The sequence below is a fragment of the Panthera leo genome, chromosome D3, assembly GCF_018350215.1.
Source record: "Panthera leo isolate Ple1 chromosome D3, P.leo_Ple1_pat1.1, whole genome shotgun sequence".
Classification (NCBI taxonomy): domain Eukaryota; kingdom Metazoa; phylum Chordata; class Mammalia; order Carnivora; family Felidae; genus Panthera; species Panthera leo.
The window spans coordinates 31,558,824-31,578,123 of record NC_056690.1 but is presented as its reverse complement, the minus strand read 5'-3'; the positions used below and the strand labels follow the sequence as shown (position 1 = coordinate 31,578,123).

The window sequence follows — 19,300 nt, the reverse complement described above, 5'->3', positions numbered from 1 at the left end:
GGCTGACTGGTGGAGAGCTCAGTGGAAGCGGTAAATAAGATCTGAGGACATAAATGCCTGGAGATTGTTAAATCTTGAGGAGGATATGAACTTCCCACACCATATGGGATGGGAGGGCTCACATTTTTTAATTGAAATATTAAAGAGTGATTTGAGTAGTGGTGGGCACCACAGCTGCAGACTTTCTGGTTATATTATTCCTCCCTCTTTGAGATATTGTAACTTCAAATTTGAGACTGAGGCTTCTGCTGTAGTGTTCTGTCTGGGCTAGATGTGGCATTAAATTGATGACTATAAAATACATCTGTCAGTTACTATGATTTGGTGATCTGAGTTTATTTCCAAATAGGTTGGGCCAAAGTACTACTCCATGAACTGTAGTTAGGAAAAAGGAAATATTGATACAATTAGAGTTCCTGTTTTCTATATTTCTTTAAAAAAAAATGAAAGGGTATGGGTGGAATGGCATTGGAATAAGGTCATTTGTCTAAGGAATTATAACAATCCAGGCAACCAGTTGACCTTGGTAACTAGTCTAATCTCACCCCTAATCTTTTGATATTTATCGCCTTGTCTGTGGTTTTATACACATGATGAAGACTCAGCCATCATCAGACTTGGCAGAACAGAGGCATGTTCATCTATGTAATAATGTTAATAGCAGTAGTGCTTGTAAAATACTTGGATTCCTAGCCCCTAGGGCAGAAGCCCTCTTTGCTCCTTGTGCTCCTGCTACATAATGGCACACTCAGCTCTGTGCTCCAGAGGGGCTCTGGGGAACAGGGACCTCATCCTGGGCAGAGGCAGTAGTAGGAGCCCTTGGCCAGGAGTTCAGAAACTCAATGTCAAGTCTGCTATCTGAAAGCAAAACAAAATTCACCAAAATAAAAGTGAGCCTTAGTTTTGGTTAATAACAGCTATTCATTCATTGTTTTCCATTAATCCATTCATCATATTTCTGAGCACCTACTGTGTGTGAAGGGTAAGGGATATATATGCCTGTGAATAAAATAGTGTCCTTGCCTCTCATAGCACTCATTGTTATATTTATAGGCTCAAGTTTAATAGCAAGAGAGGACTCTATCAAAATAAACTTGAGCACATTAATCTGCATAGAGAGCTATTTTTCTTGCTGTATTGATTTTTCAGACTCATAATCCATTCACTTTGATATACTTCTGGTCCCCAACTGTTGTCAAACAATTGACTGTTTAACTCTCCAAACTTGCTTTGAAAGAGTGAGAAAGGGTTGATAAAGAAACTAACATTGAAATTAGTAGATCTTGTGATTGGAGAGTATCTTAAGGAGAAAAGGCTTCATGGTGAAGGAAGTAGAAACAAAATTAAAGATTTACTATTAGCCTCTGATCTCAATTTTTCATATTTTTTTGCACAAAGCAGAGCATTTTCCACTTTGCCTAGCAAGAATTTGATTTTAAATATCTAGGTTTAATTTAAATATTAATTCTATTTATGAATGGTACCCTAGTTGCCCACCATTGATGTTTTGGAAATGATTATGCTGTGACCCTTACCATAGAGTAGTATTTTATACATCTGATTTTATATAATAAAAGTTTTTTTTTTTTAGTATCTATGTCTATAGCTGTAAAGATGAATGGATGGATGGGTAGGCTTTCTTGAATTGAGTTTAATGACTCAACTCAATAGGTGAATAATGTTCTACTTTGGGAAATAAAGGGACTTCTAAGTTTCTCACTTGAATATAATCTGCCTTTCACTGAACTGTAAAGGTCTACAGAAAAGAAACTTGCACGGCTCCTTTGACAAAAGGCAAAATGGAATGATGCTGTGAAAACTGTATGAAATGCACTAATTTAAAATACAATTTTAAAGTGCATTTAATTTGAATGAGCCATGAAGCTGTTGCCTCCCTATTTGTATTTCTGTTAAATTCCCTGGAATAACTTCAGGTGTGTCTCTTGGCTCTTCAAGCTGCCTTCCCTCTTGTGCTTCCTGTGGATTTTTAGAACCAGCCACCTCCTTCTCATTTCTATCACTGAAACTCCTGGTGGGTTTATATTTTGCTGCCTTCTTTAGATTTATAGATTATTATTTCAAGGCAGTTCTTGTCTACACTTTCCTGTAACTCTCTTTTTCTTTGGTGTAATATCCACATGAATATATCAACACTTTAAAATTAGAGGGTAATTAGCTCACTGCACAGTCTGGGTATGTTTGGTATTTGGACTTCTTGGTGATGGTTCACATGTATCATATTTTATTTTCGAAAGCTAGTTAAACTTTTAATGTGTCCCAGAGTTAAATCTTCTTTCTTTCCTTCCTTCCTTCCTTCCTTCCTTCCTTCCTTCCTTCCTTCCTTCCTTCTTCACTGCCTCCCTCCCCTGCTTTCTTTCTTTTTCATAAAGAGGAATGTTTACATTTTTAACCCAAATAAATAAGGTTTGCTTGTATTCCTTTGTAGTTTGTAGGAACATAACTTGGAACTGGAAAAATTTCAAGAAAGAGGACTAGAAAGCTTTATAATTTCTCTTAAACAATAGCAAAAATAGTCTAGCAGCATCCTCAGATGGTTTAGCCTAGAATCTGATCCCTAGCTCTGCCCAGCTTTACACAGGTCAAAGGAGGAAACAGCCAGGCCCAGGTGTGGCCCCTTGGGATTTTATTTATTTGTTTATTTGTTTATTTATTAATAAATATATATATTTTTTTTATTTTGAGAGAGTATGTGTGAGCAGGGGCTGGGGGGGTGGTGGTGAGGGGGGAGAGGGCAGAGAGAGAGAGGAGAGAATCCAAAACAGGCCAATGGAACCCAACACAGGGCTCTATCTTAGGAACCTTGAGATCATGACCTGAGCCAAAATCAAGAGTCGTATGCTTAACAGACCAAGCCACCCAGGTGTCTACGCTTTGGGAATGTTTTTTTTAAAGATATTAGAATTTACTGTCTACTTATTTTTGAGAGAGAGAGACAGAGCTTGAGCGAGGGAGGGGCAGAGAGAGAGGGAGACACAGAATCGGAAGCAGGATCGAGGCTGTCAGCACAGAGCCCGGAAGCGGCACTCAGACTCATGAACCTTGAGATCATGACCTGAGCTGAAGTCGGACGCTTAACTGACTGAGCCATCCAGGTGCTGCAGGGCATTTTAATTTTGAATGTGCTCTCTTAGTGGAGGGGATGTCAGGCCTGCTGGGTTCTCATTACTTTTAGTTATATGTATGTTGACTCTTTATCAGAGAGAATAAGGTAGGTAGAGAGACAGACATAAAGTGAGTGGTGAGTATTCAAGAAGCTAACCTATCCATTGGAACACTCTGGAAGACTACCACAGAGGGTATTTATTTCCTTTGCCATTGGCCATAGAGACTGTATCTAACTGAGCAGACTGGTTTTTAACCACAGCTATCAGTGGGCCAGTCAGAACACACATATTTATGTTTGCCATCTGCCTTTGTATTTAGTTCACTCCCCTGACCTCAGGCCCTAGGCCCAGGGCACTTCTGATCTGCTTTCTGTAATTCTATTTTCCCCTTTTATAGAATATAATATAAATAGAAACATATATAGTTCTTTTTCTTTTGCTTTTTTAATTTAGTATAACATTTTTGAGGTTCATCCATGTAGGTAGTATGTATCTCTCTCTCTCTCTCTCTCTCCCTTTCTCTCTCTCTCTCTCTCTCTCTTTTAGAGAGAGAGAGAATGCCCAGCATGGAGCCTGATGTGGGCTAGATCTCACAACCTTGAGATTGTGACCTGAGCCAAAATTAATAGTCGGACACTGAACTGTCTGAGCCACCCAGGTGCCCCAAATATTTGTGTTTCTTTAATTCCTGAGTAATGTTGCATGGTGTGACTATACTATAATTTGTTTCAGTGTTCATCACTTAATAGATATTTGAATTGTTTCCAGTTTGGGAACAATGCTGCTGTAAATATTCACATAGAAGTTTTGTGTGGACATATATTTTCATTTCTTTTTTGTAAATACCCAAGAGTTGACTGGCCAGGTCATATGGTAAGTATATATTTAATTTAAGAGATAAGGGGGGGTTCCGGAAGATGGCGGCGTAGGAGGACGCGGGGCTCACAGCGCGTCCTGCCGATCACTTAGATTCCACCTACACCTGCCTAAAGAACCCAGAAAACCGCCAGAGGATTAGCAGAAGGGAGTCTCCGGAGTCAAGCGCAGACTAGAGGCCCACGGAAGAGGGTAGGAAGGGCGGCGAGGCGGTGCGCGCTCCACGGACTGGCGGGAGGGAGCCGGGGCGGAGGGGCGGCTCGCCGGCCAAGCAGAGCCCCCGAGTCTGGCTGGCAAAAGCGGAGGGGCCGGACAGACTGTGTTCCGACAGCAAGCGCGACTTAGCGTCTGGGAGGTCATAAGTGAACAGCTCTGCTCGGAAAGCGGGAAGGCTGGAGGACAAAGGGAGGGAGAGCTGCTGAGCCCCCGGACGGCAGAGCTCAGCTTGGCGGGGAACAAAGGCGCTCACCAGCGCCATCTCCCCCGCCCATCCCCCAGCCAAAATCCCAAAGGGAACCAGTTCCTGCCAGGGAACTTGCTCGCTCCGCGCAAACACCCAACTCTGTGCTTCTGCGGAGCCAAACCTCCGGCAGCGGATCTGACTCCCTCCCGCTGCCACAGGGCTCCTCCTGAAGTGGATCACCTAAGGAGAAGCGAGCTAAGCCTGCCCCTCCAGCCCCCGTGCACCTTGCCTACCCACCCCAGCTAATACGCCAGATCCCCAGCAACACAAGCCTGGCAGTGTGCAAGTAGCCCAGACGGGACACGCCACCCCACAGTGAATCCCGCCCCTAGGAGAGGGGAAGAGAAGGCACACACCAGTCTGACTGTGGCCCCAGCAGTGGGCTGGGGGCAGACATCGGGTCGGACTGCGGCCCCGCCCACTAACTCCAGTTATACACCACAGCACAGGGGAAGTGCCCTGCAGGTCCTCACCACGCCAGGGACTCTCCAAAATGACCAAACGGAAGAATTCCCCTCAGAAGAATCTCCAGGAAATAACAACAGCTAATGAACTGATCAAAAAGGATTTAAATAATATAACAGAAAGTGAATTTAGAATAATAGTCATAAAATTAATCGCTGGGCTTGAAAACAGTATACAGGACAGCAGAGAATCTCTTGCCACAAAGATCGAGGGACTAAGGAACAGTCACGAGGAGCTGAAAAACGCTTTAAACGAAATGCAAAACAAAATGGAAACCACGATGGCTCGGCTTGAAGAGGCAGAGGAGAGAATAGGTGAACTAGAAGATAAAGTTATGGAGAAAGAGGAAGCTGAAAGAAAGAGAGATAAAAAAATCCAGGAGTATGAGGGGAAAATTAGAGAACTAAGTGATACACTAAAAAAAAATAATATACGCATAATTGGTATCCCAGAGGAGGAAGAGAGAGGGAAAGGTGCTGAAGGGGTACTTGAACAAATTATAGCTGAGAACTTCCCTGAACTGGGGAAGGAAAAAGGCATTGAAATACAAGAGGCACAGAGAACTCCCTTCAGACGTAACTTGAATCGATCTTCTGCACGACATATCATAGTGAAACTGGCAAAATACAAGGACAAAGAGAAAATTCTGAAAGCAGCAAGGGATAAACGTGCCCTCACATATAAAGGGAGACCTATAAGACTCGTGACTGGTCTCTCCTTTGAAACTTGGCAGGCCAGAAAGGCTTGGCACGATATCTACAGTGTGCTAAACAGAAAAAATATGCAGCCGAGAATCCTTTATCCAGCAAGTGTGTCATTTAGAATAGAAGGAGAGATAAAGGTCTTCCCAAACAAACAAAAACTGAAGGAATTTGTCACCACGAAACCAGCCCTACAAGAGATCCTAAGGGGGATCCTGTGAGACAAAGTACCAGAGACATCACTACAAGCATAAAACATACAGACATCACAATGACTCTAAACCCATATCTTTCTATAATAACACTGAATGTAAATGGATTAAATGCGCCAACTAAAAGACATAGGGTATCAGAATGGATAAAAAAACAAGACCCATCTATTTGCTGTCTACAAGAGACTCATTTTAGATCTGAGGACACCTTTAGATTGAGAGTGAGGGGATGGAGAACTATTTATCATGCTCCTGGAAGCCAAAAGAAAGCTGGAGTAGCCATACTTATATCAGACAAACTAGACTTTAAATTAAAGGCTGTAACAAGAGATGAAGAAGGGCATTATATAATAATCACAGGGTCTATCCACCAGGAAGAGCTAACTATTATAAATGTCTATGCGCCAAATACCCGAGCCCCCAGATGTATAAAACAATTACTCATAAACATAAGCAACCTTATTGATAAGAATGTGGTCATTGCAGGGGACTTTAACACCCCACTTACAGAAATGGATAGATCATCTAGACACACAGTCAATAAAGAAACAAGGGCCCTGAATGATACATTGGATCAGATGGACTTGACAGATATATTTAGAACTCTGCATCCCAAAGCAACAGAATATACTTTCTTCTCGAGTGCACATGGAACATTCTCCAAGATAGATCATATACTGGGTCACAAAACAGCCCTTCATAAGTTTACAAGAATTGAAATTATACCATGCATACTTTCAGACCACAATGCTATGAAGCTTGAAATCAACCACAGGAAAAAGTCTGGAAAACCTCCAAAAGCATGGAGGTTAAAGAACACCCTACTAACGAATGAGTGGGTCAACCAGGCAATTAGAGAAGAAGTTAAAATATATATGGAAACAAACGAAAATGAAAATACAACAATCCAAACGCTTTGGGATGCAGCGAAGGCAGTCCTGAGAGGAAAATACATTGCAATCCAGGCCTATCTCAAGAAACAAGAAAAATCCCAAATACAAAATCTAACAGCACACCTAAAGGAAATAGAAGCAGAACAGCAAAGGCAGCCTAAACCCAGCAGAAGAAGAGAAATAATAAAGATCAGAGCAGAAATAAACAATATAGAATCTAAAAAAACTGTAGAGCAGATCAACGAAACCAAGAGTTGGTTTTTTGAAAAAATAAACAAAATTGACAAACCTCTAGCCAGGCTTCTCAAAAAGAAAAGGGAGATGACCCAAATAGATAAAATCATGAATGAAAATGGAATGATTACAACCAATCTCTCAGAGATACAAACAATTATCAGGGAATACTATGAAAAATTATATGCCAGCAAATTGGACAACCTGGAAGAAATGGACAAATTTCTAAACACCCACACTCTTCCAAAACTCAATCAGGAGGAAATAGAAAGCTTGAACAGACCCATAACCAGCGAAGAAATTGAATTGGTTATCAAAAATCTCCCAACAAATAAGAGTCCAGGACCAGATGGCTTCCCAGGGGAGTTCTACCAGACATTTAAAGCAGAGATAATACCTATCCTTCTCAAGCTATTCCAAGAAATAGAAAGGGAAGGAAAACTTCCAGAATCATTCTATGAAGCCAGTATTACTTTGATTCCTAAACCAGACAGAGACCCAGTAAAAAAAGAGAACTACAGGCCAATATCCCTGATGAATATGGATGCAAAAATTCTTAATAAGATACTAGCAAATCGAATTCAACAGCATATAAAAAGAATTATTCACCATGATCAAGTGGGATTCATTCCTGGGATGCAGGGCTGGTTCAACATTCGCAAATCGATCAACGTGATACATCACATTAACAAAAAAAAAAGAGAAGAACCATATGATCCTGTCAATCGATGCAGAAAAGGCCTTTGACAAAATCCAGCACCCTTTCTTAATAAAAACCCTTGAGAAAGTCGGGATAGAAGGAACATACTTAAAGATCATAAAGGCCATTTATGAAAAGCCCACAGCTAACATCATCCTCAACGGGGAAAAACTGAGAGCTTTTTCCCTGAGATCAGGAACACGACAGGGATGCCCACTGTCACCGCTGCTGTTTAATATAGTGCTGGAAGTTCTAGCATCAGCAATCAGACAACAAAAGGAAATCAAAGGCATCAAAATTGGCAAAGATGAAGTCAAGCTTTCGCTTTTTGCAGATGACATGATATTATACATGGAAAATCCGATAGACTCCACCAAAAGTCTGCTAGAACTGATACATGAATTCAGCAAAGTTGCAGGATACAAAATCAATGTGCAGAAATCAGTTGCATTCTTATACACTAACAATGAAGCAACAGAAAGACAAATGAAGAAACTGATCCCATTCACAATTGCACCAAGAAGCATAAAATACCTAGGAATAAATCTAACCAAAGATGTAAAAGATCTGTATGCTGAAAATTATAGAAAGCTTATGCAGGTAATTGAAGAAGATATAAAGAAATGGAAAGACATTCCCTGCTCATGGATTGGAAGAATAAATATTGTCAAAATGTCAATACTACCCAAAGCTATCTACACATTCAATGCAATCCCAATCAAAATTGCACCAGCATTCTTCTCGAAACTAGAACAAGCAATCCTAAAATTCATATGGAACCACAAAAGGCCCCGAATAGCCAAAGTAATTTTGAAGAAGAAGACCAAAGCAGGAGGCATCACAATCCCAGACTTTAGCCTCTACTCCAAAGCTGTCATCATCAAGACAGCATGGTATTGGCATAAAGACAGACACATAGACCAATGGAATAGAATAGAAACCCCAGAACTAGACCCACAAACGTATGGCCAACTCATCTTTGACAAAGCAGGAAAGAACATCCAATGGAAAAAAGGCAGTCTCTTTAACAAATGGTGCTGGGAGAACTGGACAGCAACATGCAGAAGGTTGAAACTAGACCACTTTCTCACACCATTCACAAAAATAAACTCAAAATGGATAAAGGACCTGAATGTGAGACAGGAAACCATCAAAACCTTAGAGGAGAAAGCAGGAAAAGACCTCTCTGACCTCAGCCGTAGCAATCTCTTACTCGGCACATCCCCAAAGGCAAGGGAATTAAAAGCAAAAGTGAATTACTGGGACCTTATGAAGATAAAAAGCTTCTGCACAGCAAAGGAAACAACCAACAAAACTAAAAGGCAACCAACGGAATGGGAAAAGATATTTGCAAATGACACATCGGACAAAGGGCTAGTATCCAAAATCTATAAAGAGCTCATCAAACTCCACACCCGAAAAACAAATAACCCAGTGAAGAAATGGGCAGAAAACATGAATAGACACTTCTCTAAAGAAGACATCCGGATGGCCAACAGGCACATGAAAAGATGTTCAACGTCGCTCCTTATCAGGGAAATACAAATCAAAACCACACTCAGATACCACCTCACGCCAGTCAGAGTGGCCAAAATGAAGAAATCAGGAGACTATAGATGCTGGAGAGGATGTGGAGAAACAGGAACCCTCTTGCACTGTTGGTGGGAATGCAAATTGGTGCAGCCGCTCTGGAAAGCAGTGTGGAGGTTCCTCAGAAAATTAAAAATAGACCTACCCTATGACCCAGCAATAGCACTGCTAGGAATTTATCCAAGGGATACAGGAGTACTGATGCATAGGGGCACCTGTACCCCAATGTTTATAGCGGCACTCTCAACAATAGCCAAATTATGGAAAGAGCCTAAATGTCCATCAACTGATGAATGGATAAAGAAATTGTGGTTTATATACACAATGGAATACTACGTGGCAATGAGAAAAAATGAAATATGGCCTTTTGTAGCAACATGGATGGAACTGGAGAGTGTGATGCTAAGTGAAATAAGCCATACAGAGAAAGACAGATACCATATGGTTTCACTCTTATGTGGATCCTGAGAAACAACAGAAACCCATGGGGGAGGGGAAGGAAAAAAAAAAAAAAAAAAAGAGGTTAGAGTGGGAGAGAGCCAAAGCATAAGAGACTGTTAAAAACTGAGAACAAACTGAGGGTTGATGGGGGGTGGGAGGGAGGGCAGGGTGGGTGATGGGTATTGAGGAGGGCACCTTTTGGGATGAGCACTGGGTGTTGTATGGAAACCAATTTGACAGTAAATTTCATATATTAAAAAATAAAAAAAAATAAAAATAAAAAAAATAATAATAATAATAATTTAAGAGATAATGCCATACTGTTTTTCAGAGTGACTATACAGTTTTGCATTACATCAAGCAGTGAATGAGAGTTCCAGTTGCTCCACATTCTCACTCACACTTGATATTGTTAGTCTTTTTACCATTAGTCATTTGGGAAGTTATGTCATACATCTTATTGTTGTTTTAATATGCATTTCCTTGATGACTAGGCATCTGATGTTAAGCAACTCTTTATGTATGTGTTTATCGGTTATCTTTGTATTTACTTTTGTGAAGTGTCTATTAAAATCTTTTGCCCATTTTTTAATTGGATTGTCCTCTTTTTGCTTTATAAGAAACATGTATATATTCTGCATATGAACTTTTGTCAGATATTTCTCCAAGTGTGGCTTGCTTTATGTTTTCTTAGCTGTGTTTTGAAGGGCAAAATTTAATTTTTATGAAAGCCATTTTATAATATTTTCTTACACAGATTATGGTTTGTGCCCCAACGTCACAAAGATTTTCTTCTGTTTTCTTTTATAAGTTTATAAAGGTAATTTTACCTCTTATGTTTTAGTTCTATGATCCCTATCAAGTTAATTTTTGTGTATTGTGTAAGATAAAATTCAAGTTCACTTGAATCTTTAATTTTTGTTTCTACTTCCTTCACCATGAAGCCTTTTCTCCTTAAGATGCTCTCCAATCACAAGATCTACTAATTTCAATGTTAGTTTCTTTATCTACCCTTTCTCACTCTTTCAAAGCACATTTGAAGAGTTAAACAGTCAATTGTTTGACAACATTTGGGGACCAGAGGTATCTCAAAGGGAATGGATTATGAGTTTGAAAAATCTCACACTTTCGTGTATCTTTCAAGAAATTTGTTCATTTTTGTCTGAGTTGGCACAAAATTGTTCATAACATTCTTTTTATTGAGAAGGGGGAGGGACAGAGAGAGAGAGAGAGAGAGAGAGAGAGAGAATCTTAAGCAGGCTCCATGCTCAGCATGGAGCCTGATGTGGAGATTGATTTCATGACCCTGCAATCATGACCTGAGCCAAAATCAGGAGTGGGATGCTTAACCAACTGAGCCACCCAGGCGCCCTGTCCATAACATTCTTTATTATCTTTTTAATATTTATAGGATTTTTAGTGGTATTTTCTCTTTTACTCCTGATATTGGTAATTTGTGTCTTCTCTCTTTTTTTTCTTGACTAGTCTAGCTAGAGGTTTATCAGTTTTATTGATCTTGTCAAATAACCAGATTTTCTCTTTGTGATTTTCTTCAATTTAGTTTCTTGGGATTGAGTTTGTCCTTTTTCTGACCTGTCAAGTCCATCTGGTCCAGTGTATCATTCAGGGCCATTGTTTCTTTACTGATTTTCTGTCTAGATGATCTGTCTGTTTTGTAAGTGGAGTATTAAAGTCTCCTGCAATTACCACATTCTTACCAATAAGATTGCTTATGTTTGTGATTAATTGTTTTATATATTTGGATGGTTCTGAATTTGGTGCATAGACATTTATAATTGTTAGCTCTTCTTGATGGATAGACCCCACAATTATGATATAATGCCCTTCTTCCTCTCTTGTTACAGCCTTTAATTTAAAGTCTAGTTTGTCTGATATAAGTATGGCTGCTTCAGCTTTCTTTTGACTTCCAGTAGCATGATAGATAGTTCTCCATCCCCTCACTTTCAATCTGAAGGTGTCCTCAGGTCTAAAATGGGTCTCTTATAGGTAGCAAATAGATGGGTCTTGTTTTTTTTTCTATTCTAATACCCTATGCCTTTTCATTGGCGCATTTAGTCCATTTACATTCAGCATTATTATTGAAAGATATAGGTTTAGAGTCATTGTGATATCTGTAGGTTTCATGGCTATAGTGATGTCTCTGATACTTTGTGGTCCTTGCAACATTTCACTCACAGGATCTCCCTTAGGTTCTCTTGTAGGGCTGGTTTAGTGGTGATGAGTTCCTTCAGTTTTTGTTTGTTTGGGAAAGTCTTTATCTCTCCTTCTATTCTGAATGACAGACTTGCTGGATAAATATTCTTGGCTACATATTTCCCTGTTCAGCACTTTGAAGATTTCCTGCCATTCCTTTCTGGCCAACTTTCAGTAGATAGGTCTGCAACTACCTTTATGGGTCTATCTTTGTATGTTAAGGCCCTTTTATCCCTAGCTGCTTTCAGAATTCTCTTTTTTCTTGTATTTTGCCAGTTTCACTATATGTCCTGCAGAAGATTGATTCAAGTTATGTCTGAAGGAAGTTCTCTGTGCCTCTTGGATTTCAATGCCTGTTTCCTTCCCCAGATCAGGGAAGTTCTCAGTTATGATTTGTTCAAGTACACCTTCAGCCCCTTTCTCTCTCTTCTTCTTCTGGAATTCCTATGATACAGATATTGTTCCGTTTGATTGCATCACTTAGTTCTCTAATTCTCCCCTCGTACTCTTGGATTTTTTTTATCTCTCTTTTTCTCAGCTTCCTCTTTTTCCATAATTTTATCTTCTAATTCACCTATTTTCTCTTATGCCTCTTCAATCCGCACTGTAGCCACCTCCATTTTATTTTGCACCTTATTTATAACATTTTTAAATTCATGATGACTATTTTTTAGTCCCTTGATCTCTGCAGCAATAGATTCTCTGCTGTCTTCTGTGCTTTTTTCAAGCCCAGTGATTAATTTTATGACTATTATTCTAAATTTTTTTCAGTTATGTTGCTTATATCTGTTTTGATCAATTCTTTAGCTGTCACTTCTTCCTGGAATTCCCTTTGAGGGGAATTCTTCCATTTCATCATTTTGCCTAGTTTTCTGTCTCTTATGAGTCTTAAAAGCTTGTTATGTGCTCTGCACCTGCAAGCACTGCTACATTAAAGGGGGGTTCATACACTGTCCAGGGCCGGGCCCTTCAGGAGGTGTTTTTTGGAGAGTGTTACTTGCTCTCTGTTGTTGTGACTTTGGTTATTTTTGGTGTTTTGGGCCCTCCACCAGGTGTGCTTTGATTTGTTCCTTGAAGTAGCCCTGGAAAGGAAAACAAACAAACAAACAAACAGGAAACAAAAATACACAAACACACAACAAATAAAACAAACAATAACAACAAAAACAATCCAAAAGCAAAAAACCAGAAATACCAGCTACAAGTAAAGAACAGAATGGAGGTCGTGCTGATGGAAGAGCACATACAAAGAGAAATGACAGGAGCAGGGGAAAAAAAAATAAACATTGACCAGGCAGAGAGGCAAAATGGCTTAATCCAGAGAGAGAGAAAGGAAAATAAAGAAGGAGGTGGGGGCAAAGAAACAAAGATAAAGTTACCCAGACAGAGATATGGCTTGATTATTCCAGAGAGAGAGAAAGGAAAGAAGGACATGTAGAACATGTGTCAAGAGAATGGATTAAATATGTCTGCTTAAACAAACCAGCAACCAGAGTAACCAGCCTAGAGGAGGGAAGAGATAAGAAGGAGAAAGGGAAGGAAGAATATATCTAAATAACAAGAATTATCTGGGGTGCCTGGGTGGCTCAGTCTGTTGAGCGTCCGACTTCGGCTCAGGTCATGATCTCACGTTAGTGATCTCGAGGCCTGCGTCGGGCTCTGTGCTGACAGCTCAGGGCCTGGAGCCTGCTTCGGATTCTGTGCCTCCCTCTCTCTCTGCTCCTCCCCTGTTCACATTCTGTCTCTCTCTCAAAAATAAATAAAGATTAAAAAATTTTTATAAATAACAAGAATTATCCTAGAACTAATCCAGGCAATGCAGCAGTGCTGGTCTGGAGGAGGGGGCCGTCTGGTTCCTCAGTGTCTATCCCACTCCAGTAGATACACAATTACTGTGCACAGAGGGGCATGATTTGGTGTAGGCAGGTCTGCCCCCACCCTGGGCCCTGAGGACCGATCCCTGAGGCCCTGCCTTGGTTGTGGTAGGGAGAAAAGTGGTGACCACCCCCAGTCTCTTCTCCACGGACCTGGTGTCCCAAATCACTCCGTTCGAGCTGTCCTCACTGTGCCGTGGCACAGATGGGGCAGTCTTATCTCGCTCCGCGGACTCCTGCGCCCCAGCGCTTGGCTGGGATTTAAACTCCCACTCCGTGCACCCTGGCACTGGGGAAGCGCCTCTCTATGTCGCCGGATATGTGGTCCTGGCTGATTTTGCCCTGTGCTGCAGCACTTCAGGGAGGTGACCACTTTCTCCAACTATGGACTGCGCCTGTGACCTACCACGAAACCTGGGGGTGGCTCCCCTCCTCCCCAGGTACACAAACATGGCAGCTGGCCCCAGTCAGAAGAAAGCCCTGCAGTTAGAGACGGGATCACTCTCTGTCCCCATTCAAGGTTTTTTTCTTGTCCAGATAAAGTCCTACACTTCCCCAGATGCTCTCTCTCTTCCCTTCGTCTCTCCACAGAAGGGGATCCCTCCCCTCCATGCCTACGCGGTCTGTTTTATCTCCCCTGGTTTGCAATCACCCATTAGGTGGTCCTGGTGTCTCCCTGTAGACTCAGTCTCTTTTCCTTCCAGACCTTTGGGGTTAAAATTCCCTTGGCTTCAGCCCTTCTTTGAGAGACACGGGAAGTATGGATCCCCCTACTTCTCCACCATGTTGGCCCCTCTGTCCTCTGATATGTTAAAATAGAAACTCAAATCATTGATTTTATATCTTTCTTCTTTTCTAATACAAACATTTAAAGCTATACACATCACTCTAATCACCGCTTTACCTTTATCTCACAAATTTAAAAAAAATTTATTTTTACTCTTTTTTTTTTTCTTTTTTACTCTTCGCTCATGTTCTCTTCTCTGACCTATGTATTATTTAGAAATGGCTGGTTTCATTTCTAAATATTGGGACTTTCTTAGTTATTTTAACATTGTTAATTTCTAATTTAATTCCATTGTGATCAGTATAATGTGTATGATGATTTCATGATTTAAAATTGATTGGCACTTGTTTTAAGGTCTAGACTTGAAAAGAATGTCTGCTATGGTTAGATGTGATACCTTTTATAAGTCTTGGTACTTGATAGTATTTTTCAGGTCTTTCATGTCTTTGTCAGTTTTTAAATAATGTCATTAGTTTAGGGGTCAGCAAACTTCAGTTTGTGGGCTAAATCTATTCTGCCTATTTTTATAAATAAAGTTTTATTGAAACAGAGCTATATTCATTTTTAACATATCATCGCTGACTGCTTTTGTGCTACCAGTTAGAATTCAATAGTTTTAACAGAGACTGTATGCCCCAGAAAGCCTACAATATGTGCTATCTGGCCCTTTATAGAAAAAGTGTTGATCCCCACCCCCACCCCATCACCACGACTATGTTGTTCTAACAATGACTGGGCAGAGGGGATTAAAATATTTATTTGTGATGGTTGGAATTGTCTATTTCTCCCTTTGATTCTATTTTTGCTTTATGTGTTTTGATTCTATTTTCAGGCATATACACATTTGTGATTGTTATGTCCTCCTGATGAGTTGACCCTTCATCATAGTGAAATATCCCTTTTTATCTGTGGTGATACTTTTTGTCATGAAGTCTATTGTATTTAATATTAATGTTGTCATTCTAGACTTCTTATGCTTATTATTTGTATTATGCAGTTGATCCATGAACAACATGGGTTTGAACTGTGGGAATCCACTCATACTCAGATTTTTTTCAACAATTACAGTACAGTTCTATAAATGTGTTTTATTAATAATGTTTTCTTTAACTTTATTGTAAGAATGCAGTATATAATACATATAACAAAAATGTGTTAATCTATTGTTTATGTTATCTGTAAGGTTTCTGGATGAAAGTAGGCTAATTAAGTTTGGGGGAAGTCAAAAGTTATAAGTAGGGTTGACTGCATGGAGGGTTGGTGCCCCTGATCCCTGTTTTGTTGAAGAGCCAACTATAAATTTTTCAGGCAGTTTACCTGAAGCTATTTATTTATTTCTGAAAGTTGGCTAATGCACTGGGTAGGGTATAGAGGAAAGTCAAAGTCTGTAATGGAGCCTGAGAAAGTGCCTGGAAACTGAGGAAAGTCCAGGCTGGCAGTTTGGTTGGTTTGCACTTTGTACAAAGTTCATCACTGTGCCTGCTGTACCTGAGTTGCAGCAGGAAACCAGGTCTCTTGATTATTGTAATCCAGGCATGGATGAGTTTAGTTTGCATAACCCTGAGTATGGTATCAAGGATTGATTTCCTCATCAGTAAAATGGGGATAAGAATACATTTGTATTTATCTCATACCAAATTAATGTATGTGGATAGTTCTGCATATGATGAAGCACCATTAAAGAATCATTTTAAAGACTGGGATAGTATGGTGTAAATGAGAGCAAAAATCAGCTTTCCAGGGCAGCTGGATGGACTAAGTCAGCTGAGTGTCTGACTTCGGCTCAGGTCATGATCTCACGGTTCATGACTTCAAGCCCCTCATCTGGCTCTGTGCTGACAGCTCAGAGCCTGGAGCCTGCTTCAGATTCTGTGTCTCCCTGTCTCTCTGCCCGTTCCCCACTCACACTGTCTCTCTCTCCCTCAAAATAAATAAACATTAAAAAATTTAAAAATCAGCTTTCCATTCATAGATTTTCTTTTTTTTTTTGGATGTGAAAGGTATTTAAACTTTTATTTCTTCTTATGACTCTTTTACTATCACTGTGAAAAGCCTTCTTTAGGGAAGTTTGGCTCTGGTTTATGTTCAAGGGTCTGGGGCTTAGCCACCTAATGAAGGCTTTGAAGGAATGATGACTAATCTTTTTCTTACTTGTCCTTAGGAGGGAAATTGAGGCTAGTATTTTTGGGCCTCTTTGGTTCTAAATGAGAAATTCACTTTCCTTTGGTGTAATTTTGATTTTGTCTTGAATTCTCCTCTCCTCATTACAAAAAAGGGATAGGGGGAAACACCACAAGTGGTTCCTGTCAGTTCTCTTTTTCTCAGAGTGGAGTGATTGCTCTCACAGGCTTTTTTAAGTAGTGAACGCCTGTTGGGGAACCGTCTTTATGCCTTACCATCGACACTGTATTCTGAGGCCTCTGGAGAGACTTGGGGTCCAGAAGTGGGTGTGGAACATCTGAGGGATGTGCAGCAGTGACCCATCCTGTGAAGCAGGGTGTGCCTGTTTAAAGACTGACTAGCTGAAGGGAGAATTTTGTAGTGTAATTTTTCAGTCACTAAATGTAGTTCAATTTCATTTTGTCTTATTGGCATAGAAATAGAGCTATTCAAGGGAAGATCCAGAACTTGAGGAAGCTTAAGTTTTGCCAATAGGAAAAACAGATACAAGCTTTTTTTTTTTACTGTGTCCTTCACTATAGAACCTCTTGTGTTTGTGCACTGCAGATAAACAACATAGATTATTTCCACCCATATATGATCTATGCTACCCTACTCCATTTCAGCCTATTTCAGTATTCATCACTGTTATAATGTTTATGTTTTCTTCTTTGCCCAAATGGGAATAACAAATGGATTAGGTATGCATCATGATGGCTGCTTCTTGTCTAGAGGAGTTACATCAGAAATTTATGGGAATAGCATAAGGATTACTTTATGCATATTTGCTCAGTTGCATCCTGGATTAAGTACATGCAACATGTAAAGAATATACTGTCTAAATATAATTCTTATTTCAAAGAGAAAATCTCCAGTGCATAAAAGGGAAGTATTACTAGTATCATAGTGGAGGAGAGGAATAGGTGCTTAGCTGGCAGACAAAAGTCTTGATATGGAGCCAGGTGGCTGTGCCCTGGGCTAGCTGTAGCCAGCCACTGGGCCCTTGAAAACCTTGGCTAGGCCTACTGGGACAGCTCTAGTGGCCCTGACATCCCTGGGGGGTATGGACAGACTAAATGGTAGACACCAGTATGCTGAAGCTCCTTTTGGTCCAAGAACAAGAAAAGAAGTAAAACATACAGTTGAAAATCACATGACCAGCTTCCAGTGGAGGTTAGGTAGAACAGGGTTGGTTTTTTGGTTTTGTTTTATTTTTTAGTTTTTGCATCAAATTTTCCCAATCTATCTGTATTTGTCTTTTGACAAAAAGACAAATTAAAAAAAAAAAAACTGGTAAGAGACATGTGCAAACAAGTTGAGAACTCCCTAATTCTTTGTTTAGTCTCTAAGGCACAATAGATTTGTATCTAAAATTAAATGGACATTAAATAAAGTGATGTTTGCAGATGTCTGCATTTGTTAAAAGTAGAGGTAATGGAAACAGGAGGTTCTGGGACTTGTATTTTTTTTCTGGAAGGAATAGGCATTTCAGATGTGTCCTATAGAGTCCTTTTTTTTTTTCTTCAGATACATTCATAACTAACAGAGTTTCTGAAAGGTATTCAATCCTGGTTGGGAGCTGGAGATGTGTTTATGCTGTGGGTTGTTAAATATATTTACAACCTTTTCAGAGAGTTCAGTGGGGGTTCTACAGTGGTTATTTATTAGTCTGCTTCAACAGCTGCTGGCTGGAATTAAAGAAAATAATCTATCCAGTGTGATTCGTAGAAATGTTATAAATCACTTCAGATTATAATGAGCAGTAGGAAAGGTAATTTGAAGGAAACTCCACACATGCTGTTAGTTACAGCGTGTCAGGAGAAAGATCTGGTGTGAAATACATAGATAATCAGTGTCTGCTGAGAGCAGTTTTTAAGATGGAAGACTCTCTTGGTGTCTCAACAGCATTTTTTTCGCTACTCTTACTTTTGGGGTTGCCAGGAGTTTTGCCCACTCAGGTCCCATCAAGTCTGTTGACACCTCCACGTGGCCACTAAGAGCCAGTGCCTCACCCCCTTTCTGTGGGCACCGCCAACTCTCTGTGCTGGGAGTTTCATGTGGCCGACATGGCCCGTGTGGTCCCTTCAGAGGGCAAGGAGCTGAGACCTCTTCCCTCAACTTCAAAACCAGCCTGACCCAACAAGGCATTTTTCTACCAGGGTATAAATTGGGCTGCCATTGTTGATGGATTGAAGGAAAATGTAACAAAATATAAAATGTGCATACCTCTCTTTACTCAGCAGTTTAGACCAATGCACAAGATAGATATTGAAGGATGCCTATTGTAACAGCTAAAAATGATTCACTTTAAATTGCTCATTATAATACCAAGAACTCAAATTCACATAAGCAGTGCCAACAATGGGAACTTGGTTTAAGAAATTACAGAAAGAGAATCACCACAAACTACTGATTTGGAAAATAAAGCAGCAAGAGCCTTTTGATCTCTTAGGTAAAAGTGTAAGTGCACACTTGTGTGTGGGTGTGTTTCAGTAGGGTAACTACCGAAACATGAACCGTGACTTTCTTGGGTGGTAGGGCAACAAGGTTCCCTTTTGAGACATG

General features: G+C 40.2%; 1 protein-coding gene across 5 annotated transcripts in view; it reads left to right on the top strand.

Moving 5' to 3' along the window:
• LDLRAD4 (low density lipoprotein receptor class A domain containing 4) overlaps positions 1-19,300 on the top strand; it is a 180,125-nt gene that overhangs the window by 63,172 nt on the left and 97,653 nt on the right. The window lies entirely within an intron of this gene.